An 11,265-nucleotide genomic window follows, 5' to 3' on the forward strand; every position below is an offset into this window, starting at 1 on the left:
AAAGATGAAACCGGTGTTAAATGTGGCAGAACTACCTTATGGCAGTGTATTCAACACATGGGTTTTAGATTTAAAAAAATAAACAAACAATTAATGGAATCTTTTAGAATTCGGAAATGGCGCTGATTTATTTGAAAGTTGGTTTAAAAACAAACTAGTTCCAAACATTCCTCCTAAAAGCGTAATTGTATTGGAAAATGTAAGTTATCACAGTAGACAGTTGAATAAAACCCCTTCCTCATGTGACACAAAAGCAACAATCCAAAACTACATGTATAATACCGACATTTATTTGCACGAAGATTATACCAAAAAGCAATTAATTAAGGTTCTACAAAGCTTGAACCTACAAAACGAATATGTCTGTGATAATTATGTAAAAAATCTAGGGCATACAGTTTTACAATTACACTTTACCACTGTATATTTAATCTCATTGAACATGTTTGGCACCAACTGAAATCCGCCATTCGTCGTAACAATGTTTTTTCCTGTGTTAGCTCCAATGTCCTCAAACTTATAGAAACCGAAGTTTTTAACATCCCTCCACAAAGTTGGGCAAATTCTGTTAAACATATAGAAAAAGCAGAACAATCGTATATCCATATTGCAAATAATATAGAACAAATAATAATTAGAACAGGCGATGATAGCGATAGTTATATTGATATATTATGTGAATAATTTTAATTAATTTAAGTAGGTAATAAAAATAATTTGTAATTTTATTTTAGATTTAAACATAAATACATACATTAATAAATTAAGTGTTTAGTATCTTTCCTAAAAAAAACCCCAAATAATTAAATTCTAAGCAAAGTACTGACCTGTTCGGCCATATTTCATTCTTATAGCTTGCCCGGGAATTTTCTTAATTCGTATCAGTTAGTCACCTTCTTATATCTATGAACAGACTTTATCTACATTATTGTATTTACACAATGCTCAATAACCATAGGTGCACGTATTATTAAATTCGACAAAACATTAAGTCGACAAGTTTATAAAATGAGTAGCAATACGCACCTGTACTTGCTTTTGAAAGTTTGAATACGTTTTGAAATACTAGATACGAAATTATAATATACTTTTTGAGACCCGATTTCGAAGTTGACATCGTGGTGAACCGCTGTTTTGATTTTTTTCTTTTTTTTTTAAGTAGAAGACAACAGCGATGCTAGTGGTCGTCAACTGGAATCGCCTTGAAGAGTGTTTCTTTTAAAATATTTTGACTTTTTAATTACGAAATTATCTCCTTTTTGGTTGCAGATACACTGTTTCAAAGCGAACGTCCCGGCTTAAGCTACGAAAAAGCAACAGATAAACAAAATGCTTTACTTTTTTTAATGTTTATACATATCCATATAATATCTCTAAATCTTAAATTTGAATTATCCACATTATTCCTGTAGGAAATACTCTGATACCCGTTCGGTATTTTTATGGTACAGAGATACACTGCATAAAGGTGGAGCCTATTTTTGATAGATAAGGAAAAATAGAACAAAGAAAAAAATTGATTGCCAGGTTTATGTCTCTAATTTATATTTTTATTTGGATAAATTAGAAGATAAATTCATTAGGTAATGCATTAGTATCAACTGCTTGTAAAAATATGTTAGTTAGGATTAGTTAGTAGTTACCTAATAAAAAATATTTTTAAATTTTGACATAAATAAATAAAATAAATCGTTTAATAACAAATACCATCAACATCTAACTATCTAACATCAAAAATGTTTCGTGCATTATTGGTGGCATATCCATGGTATCCCGTAGTTTCAAAACCAATGAAACGCCACTGTTAATAATGAGATAATTGAATTTATCTGATTGTCAATTTTCTTAATATTAATTAATCGAAAATGTTTTGTTGCGCTGGTAGACAAAATAATAAGTTCACTGAAACAGTTTTCGCTGTCAGTGTTCCAGCCTCAGACTGACCATGAAATTCATTTATTAAATTATGTGATGTCATTTCAGTAACACCCTGTATATATTCGATTATTTATCCCAATGTAACTATGTGGGTTCAGGGATAGATTAAGTTTTTCGCAACATACATAATTAATTAACCGATACTTTTAGATTAGGAGTTTTCAATAATTTCGAGCGACGCTTGACGCAATGGACGGCCAGCTCGATGACAAACACAGCGGCGCACACCGCGTACATTTTCAACAACCCCATAAAAGTGGGCCAAAAATTCTCGAACGTCACGACACTGCTGACGATTTTTTTCGTTTCAGGAGGGAAAGAGAGAGGTTTCTCTCCCAACTCCCTCAGCGACATTATGGCTCTATTGAGCACCCCGATATAAGGGGAATTCCTCTTCACCATGTAAGCTCCCATGCTGGGAACGACGGGATCCGACATGATTTCCAAACCTAACCATTTCCCTATATATGAATGGTAGCGGATAATAGTCATCGCCATATTGTATGGCAAGATGTACGAATTGTTATTCCCGTTCTTGATCAGGAGGTCGACGAATATTCCCGGTGAATCAATGTTGGTGTGGGTTACGCTTATGTTGTCGTAAACGCATATGGAGTAGATGTTCATGTGCCTCGATTCGAGTTCCGCGAGAGTGGTTATCTTGCCATCTGTCCGTGGAGTGATGAAGTCTTCTAATACTTGGACGTTGAGCATGATCGCGACGATCAAGTTGAATATCATCCAGCTGAGAACCAAGGTCGACCGATTCTCGAAGGGAATGATCTGTTGAAACGATGGTCCATATAGTTAGTACACGAAAGATATAATCGTGTTTTGGAAAAGTTAATGTTACTTTTTCAGATACCGCATTCTTGCCATTCGGATTATGGTGTCTCTCAAAGTATATCGTTTTGGTTTTGACGGACCCTCCCCCAAGAATTAATTACAACTGCGTAAACCCAAGAACCAATAATTTATTCGTACACGTATGGTACTGTTGAATAACACGTTTTGTCACTTGTCACGAGTATATCACCAATTTTTCCGTTATATTGCGTCGAAATCACTTGTAATTAGATGCAAAACAAATTGTGAAAAATGTGTATGAATGTTTAATGACTAGAGGATTTATTAGGCAAGAAAGAAGCTTTAAAAGAAAGTTGCCTATTTACAAAAACGCCAATATTGTCGATATTGTTAACAGTGTTTTACGTCATCCTCAACATGATTGTATATTCAACTCCATAGAACATTTGTGGCATCAAGTAAAATCAAATGTGTACTAATGTTATTTTATTATACCTAAATAAACATAATATAATATTCAATTCAATTAAATTCATATTCAAGTCGAAGCTAGAAAGCTGATATTACACAAGAAGCTATCTTGGTTGAGAAATATTCGGTATTGAACGGACACACAAAGAGTTTTCTGTAGTCACTATACGAATTATTAAATTAAGTTCTTGAGGCGAATAATAATATAAAATAATAAAATAGAGTTGTAATTCCCAAAAAAACTTAATAAACCTACAACAGCTTTTTCTCCGTGTTTTACTTATTTTTTTAAGGATGATGCTTTTGTTTTGCATACTTTGAGACATTGGCAGTAAAGAAATCCTTGTTTTGATTCCGAGGAGAGCATAGCTGGTCGGGCGTGACTTATGTTAATATTAAAAGATCAACGTCCGGAATAGTTATTAAAACCTTGTCCCCATTCTTAGCTGGAGGAAATGTACATTCTTCAGTTCTTCAGTTTCTTCACAGTCTGAGTTTTACTCTTGTATCACTTCTCTGTCTCCACCTTCATGTATTATTCGCAATTCCTCTTCAAACTGTTCTTTGTTTGAGTTTCTCCCTCAACAAAGCGATCCAAACACGTATCAAAAAGTAAATTTTTCTGTGGAGCGCCGAAGAGAGCTTCGTAAGGTGTGCTTTTTATTCCAGTATGCAAATTTCGATTTTTTATACAGTTTTTAGACTTTATGCCCAGTTGTGACTATAATTATCATCTTGATTAGCCCCCTCAACCAACCACTGACTCTGATACTGACGAGGTTTTCCATGCACAACTTATTGTGTGCTAAGTTTTTAATGACCTGTAATTATTTAGTTTAATTTGACTTTATCAGCAATCAACAGTAGGTCGAATCGTTTTAGACGAGGATATTGTTTAGCTGGTAATGGTAATGCACTTCATTTTATTTTCAAACGCCTCCTTTGTTTCTCTAATGACCTCGGTATATCGGGTGTCCTTCAATAAAACCTGTCTTGTTTTTGTTTTTGCACCAACAATTCGTGCAGCTTTCTATTAAATTCTTCCTTGTTAGTTGCCATTTGAAACACGAATGATACCCGAGAAGAGAACACTAAACTAACAACATACGGACACGGAGTACAAAATATAATGTTCCAGTCCAAGACCAGTGCAAACTGTTGGCTTAATGGCTCATGAGTAAAATGAGACCTCCACAACGGGACGTGGGTAGATTCAAATATCCACAAACCGATTCAACCCTTCAAAAGTTTTTATTTATATGGTGGGTACCTTCTTTTACTTACGTCGTCTTATGAACTTTTAATTTTACCCCTTCCCGGCAAGAACCCATCAAAAACGCTTTATGGGTACATTTCTATCTTCGCAACGCATTGTGACCAAAAATTACTGGCAATGGCCCATTTCGTTTACATTTACGATTAGCATTACATTGACATTACGATTAACATTGACACTATAAACATCCGTCCCTGATCGCTACACTACTGAGGTTTTATTACCATGGGCAGGTTATTTCAATAATTGTCGTCAAAAGTCGAGATGTCTCACAAAGATGTCTCCATATGCTTTAAGATATACCACCCAGAAGTATAGCAGTATTTATCACAATTTGTCGTGATAAACTGCGAAAAGAGAAACTTTTCGAAATGCAAGTTTACTCTTGTAGATCTTTTTGTTAATCCAAACTGTTTTCAATAAAAACCGATTGAATACAATGTGAGACTAAATTAGAATTCTTTAAAATATTTAGCAGAGGCAGCAAATTGCAGTTAAAGGACGTTGTTATTTGTTGCAAAATGGTAGATACTGTTTGGGATGTTAATAAAAACCAAACTACATAAAGCAAACATTTTTTTAAAATTATTTTTAAAATGTACATTTTATGCCATTTAGGTACCTTATTTTTAAAAAATGATGTCTTTTAAATGACGGCCATTATTGTCGATACACTCTTGTAGGTTCTCACGCATCATTACCGGATGGATCATTTCTTGGGGTATTGAGGCACTTTCTTGTCTTATGGCAACCTTTAATTCTTCAAAAGTCGGCAGACGATGTGTGAAAATTCTCGCTTTCAGGTAACCCTAAAGAAAAAAGTCGCAAGGTGACAAATCAGGCGAACGTGGCGACCAGCCAAGATCACCCCGTAAAGACACCACTTTGTTTAGGAACATTTCTTGAAGAAGATTTAGTGAAAGACGCGTTGTGTGCGATGTAGCACCATCCTGCTGGAACCAAAGATGTTCTCTTTGATCGTTGTTCAACTCGTTCACTTTTGGACGCAGGAAATTGTTAAGCATATCAAAATATCGATCTCCGTTGACTGTTATCGTTATTCCATCTTTTTCCAAAAAGTAAGGACCTCACACGCCGATCTTCGAGATTGCACACCAGACGGTGACTTTTGGACTGTGAAGAGGTTGCTCATGAAGTTCCTGCGGACTATTTGCTGACCAATAACGGACATTTTGCTTATTTACGGTACCCGAGAGGTGAAAGTGAGCTTCATCGGTAGACATGAATACAGCGCCTCTGGGAATGTTTTGAAGAATATCCCGACATAAATTTGTACGGGTTTCAAAATCTCTTGCGCTTAATTCCTGCACTACCATTATTTTGTACGGATGCATTTGGAGTGAGTTGTACAAAATTCTTCGAACACTTCTATCGGGAATTCCCAAAGCAGCTGCATGCTTACGAGCTGAACGCCTTGGAGACTGTTGTACGGAAACTCTTACTACATTCACATTTTCCGGTGTTCTTACTGTCATTGGTCGGCCAGTAGATTTTCGGTTAAGCGCAGAACCTGTTTCCCTGAAGTGTAAAACCCACCGACGAATTGTTCTTCCATCCGGAACCGCGCCATGCCGACCAACATGAAACTGATTACAGATTTCCCATTTCTAATAAACTCCTCGACAACGAAAGCACGATGCACTCCGCTCCAGGCCATGCCGATAACTTAAAATTGCATACTTTTGTCTGCCTAACGCAAGTGCGTACACAGTGTTGTCGGTTTTACAAACCAAACAACCACTATTTGAAATCTTGCCTACCTTTTTGCCGCACCCCGTATTTTTTAAAGACAACATAAAAAAAATTGTTGAGGGAAATTTAATAATCTGTAACTAACGGAAGTTCTGTATAATTGTATAATCAACTCGTTAGCTTAGATATTTCTTTTCCGACATATCTGGTTTTAGTTTTCTCTTTAGTTTTAGTTTTAACCCATGTGTTTGTTCTTCTATCCTTTAATTTTATGCCTAACCTTTCCATCCCTCTTTGTGTTTTCTTTTTTTTTTTGTTTACATTATCGTCTGTAAATGTCCATACTTGTGGCCCATATGTGAGTACATATTGTACACAAAATCTGTGGTCTTCAGGTATTGTGGATATTTTTTGTTCTTTAGGATAAAACTCAGTTTTCTCAATTCACCCAGACAATTCTGCATCGCTTTTTGATTTCGGCTCTTTAATTCTGTTTATGAATTGCATATCTAGTTCAGTTTTTGTCCGTCAATATTGATTCCTTTTCCGTTTCGATTTAGGTTTTTGAATATGCCATATTCAATATGGCGATATTCCTCCATTTTTCACCATTTCCAAACCTTTTCTGGAACTTTATTGCCCCTCATGTCTTTTATGCATTTTTTTATTTCTGATTTGTGTTGTTTCTTTATTTCTTCTAATCGATCTTGCTTTGTGCGATATAGTTCAGTGCAGTCTTCTTAAATTTTAAAATACTATTATACTTCAATTTTGTTAATTTCGTTTTTTTCTAGTTCGGTTATCAGGCATTTCATGTTTTTATTTTTCTTAAGAACATCTTCTTTCTTCTCTACCCGGATTTTCCTGTTTTTTTCTTTTATTTGCTTTGTAATAGTGTTATTAATCTCGGTGTATTTAATTGACTTTTTACATTATTTCTCATTAAGTTTTTTTTTTATTACGAATGCTTTTGTTCTGTCTGATATGCATGTATTTATTTTTCTCTTGTAGCTAATTCTGTTGTCAATTTTTTAATGTTGCTATAAGAGTGTCATTTATTTCGTTCATGTTCCTGTTACGGACGTCTAGGTTGTCGGTTAACTGCTCTTTGCTTTTCCGTAGCGACTCATCCATGTCCACTTTGGTTGGGGGTTTTTAGCGGTAAAAGGAATTCATTGCGTATATATTCTTTTATCGTAGGAAATTCATCAAACTCTTTCATTTCTTAATAAATAGCTGAAATTGTAGATTTGTAACTAAACTGTAGGTATAGTTTATAACCTATTACTCTTATTTAAAACATAAGTTTTCCATTATTCTGATTTGACATTCAAAATTTCCTCATTTGGAGCATTTAGCCTAAATATTTCGATACACTCTCTGTTTGGTTTCCTTTGAATTTTGACAAAATTCCGTGACAAAGTTCAGTTTATAGCTTGGGCGTGGAATGTTTTCGGTAGTATTTTGTCAAAATATGCCCAAATCCCCGGAAAGAAACGAGTTAAATGTGTGGAGGTCTCTGTATAGAAAGAAAAATGCGCAAACTGGACGAAACTGTTACGTCTGCAGTGGTGCATCAATGTTGCAATATTTACGGCCTCTATATTATCTAAAAGCTATATGATGATTATCCATTTGCATCATCAATACAAAGCTCGGTGTATTTTGTGCTTGAAATGTTAAAGCAAATAGGTTAAAAATTAACAACTGCCCGATCTATAAATTGATTAAAACTACCACGAAAAAGTAACATTACCCTCATTCCGAATACGCTGAAGAGAAACGGAGAGAAGGAATATCCTCTTCGGCCTGGATCGTTGAGGTGTTTGTCCAGCAACGCAAGAACTATGAGCGCAGGAACCAAAAGCAGGAACGCCTTGTTGGAGAATCCGACGAGCCCAATCCCGTTGGAAACAGTGGCGGGTTTGGGCACCAACGCTACGATGTGGTTCACCATATGCGGAAACGTAAAGTCGACCCCATTTTGATAACGCGCGAAAGAAGCTGTTGACACGGTGAATGGGTACAGGTCGGCCCCACCCGACGCCACTGTGGAGACGACCTTTGAAAATGTGTCGTTTCTTTTCAGCAGCAGGACCTTGATGGTTGCGTTTACCACACTGCTGAGGGCGTCTATCATTACCTTGTACGAAGAAAATAGTTATAAAGGACACTCTTCAAGCAACATTAAAAAATTGGCAACAGAATTAGCTAGAAGAGAAAAATAAATACATGCATATCAGACAGAACAAAAGCATTGATAAAAAAAGATAACTTAAGGAGAAAAGAAGTAGAAAGTCAATTGAATACACCCAGATTAATAAAACTATTACAAAACAAATAAAAAAAAAACAGGAAAATCCGGGTAGAGAAGATAGAAGATGTTCTTAAGAAAATTGAAAACATGAAATGTCTGAAAACCGAACTAGAAAAAAACGAAATTAACAAAATTGAAGACCATGGCAGAATAGAGAGTATAGTAGTATTTTAAAATTTAAGAATACTGCACTGAACTATATCGCACAAATCAAGATCGATTAGAAGAAATCAAGAAACAACATGGCATATTCAAAAACAAACAAAAACTGAACTAGATATGCAATTCCAAAGTAAAAGACTCAAATTGAATTACCATTAAAAAAATGACAAATACACAAAGCAACACACAATCAGAATAGAGTAACATGCAATAGAACAAGTCAAAGATTACATATACATCTAGAACAACAGATCAATATGGATAAACAGACTTAAAGAGCTGAAATCAAAAAGCGATGCAGAATTGTCTGGGTGAATTGAGAAAACTGAGTTTTATCCTAAAGAATAAGAAATATCCACAATACTTGAAGACCAGAGATTTTAACCAATGTATACTCACATATAAAAAGAAAACACAAAGAGGGATGGAAAGGGTTATGCTAGGCATAAAATTAAGGGATAGAAGACCAAACACATGGGTTAGAGAGAACTAAAACAGATATGTCAGAAAAGAAATATCTAAGCTAACGAGTTGATTATACAATTATACAGAACTTCCGTTAGTTACAGATTATTAAATTTTACGAAAAACGCAGTAACTACCATGAATGTCCCTTAACATTTTTTTTATGTTGTCTTTAAAAGAATATATATTATCAGTGTAGGCAAGGGCTATATCAGGTAGCTATATGTGTACTATAATCAACGGACGATTAAGCTAAAAGGAAATGAAAAAGCATTACTATTTTCAAATGCGTCGGTTGTTGGTAAATCAGTTAAACTCGGAAGACGCCTACAGGCTGATTTGCAAAAACGTCTGCAAGTTCGATTTATCAACAACTGACGCATGAAGAATCCAGATGATTATTGTGGATATTTTTTGTTCTATATTGTTATATATATATATATATATATATATATATATATATATATATATATATATATATATATATATATATATATATATATATATATATATATATATAACAATATATATATATATATATATATATATATATATATATATATATATATATATATATATATATATAACAATATATATATATATATATATATATATATATATATATATATATATATATATATATATATATATATATATATATATATATATATATATATATATATATATATATATATATATATATATATATATATATATATATATATATATATATATATATATATATATATATATATATATATATATATATATATATATATATATATATATATATATATATATATATATATATATATATATATATATATATATATATATATATATATATATATATATATATATATATATATACATATTAATATTATTTTAATATTATATAGATTAAACAGACAGAATCTTAGAAGAATTCAAATGTATGTATTAAAATAATTGGAGGACTAGTTGAGTGAGATGAAATTATGAACGAAAATTATTGTTTTAATTAATTTAATTAGTTTACTATTTTCTTAAAATAAAATAATGATTGCTTTGTCTTAATGTTGTTTAGTTTGTAGAGATTTTTATTTCCAGGGCACAGCAATTCCGCAAGTAGAAAAATCAAATTTTAATATTTTGTGTATTGAACACAATAATGAAAAAAAAACAAAATGTTAATTTTGTCATGAAATTTGGTATGGTGCAGGAAGAATCTAGAATATTTGTAAATAGTAAGCTGACCCTGTTTGTGGATTGCTATGGACATTTCATCGTTCATATTTTAAAAAATATGAACGATCAACCTGTATGACTGCGCAAAACTTCATGTCTTCATCTTAAATGATGATTAATTTTGGTCGACCGAGAATTTATATATTATCTGTTTAAACTAAAAACTACACTACTAAAAATATGTGTTAATTTATTTTATTATGTATTTATCCACCGGTGTTTCATTCTCTGCACTCCATGTGGATAATACCCTTAACTGGAACGTTCATTGCGAAAGTTCTAAACATAAGCTGATTATAGGTTAAGAAATTTGAGAGGAATTTCGGACAATTCTAAAACATTATACATAGAATGAGTTTTTGAAATAATTTTACTTGAGCTCATGCAAAAGAAAATACTCAGATGCTTGGCGGGACATTCCTGAAAATTAATTAAAAATTAAACTCTTTCGGTTGGCCTGTATACTGGGTGATAACAAAACAGAACATTTGTAGTAGAAAAACAATTGAATTCATTTATGATAAACTTAACATCCATAAACGCCTACAGAACTGAAAACAAAATACCCTTTTTTACGTTGTTAATAATCAAAAGAAAAATGAAACACACACAGTCTAATTTTTGAGAGTTATAGAAAACGCGTCCTATAATAACTAATATGGGTAGGAAGTGTATGTTTTTATTTTAATTTATAATAGTATTTTTACATTTCTCAACAAAAAATTTAGTTTCAGTTGTTTAAAATTGTTGAGTGAGTTCAAAAATTAAGAGTGTTCTATTTAAAATAACCGGTAAAACCGGACAGGATCAATTATTTTTATAATGAAAATTTTCACAATATACAACCTTATCAAATCAAATTATTTTGAAATGCCGCTGTGTAATGGTT

The sequence above is a fragment of the Cylas formicarius genome, unplaced genomic scaffold (genome assembly GCF_029955315.1).
Source record: "Cylas formicarius isolate icCylForm1 unplaced genomic scaffold, icCylForm1.1 PGA_scaffold_10__41_contigs__length_53128322, whole genome shotgun sequence".
Classification (NCBI taxonomy): domain Eukaryota; kingdom Metazoa; phylum Arthropoda; class Insecta; order Coleoptera; family Brentidae; genus Cylas; species Cylas formicarius.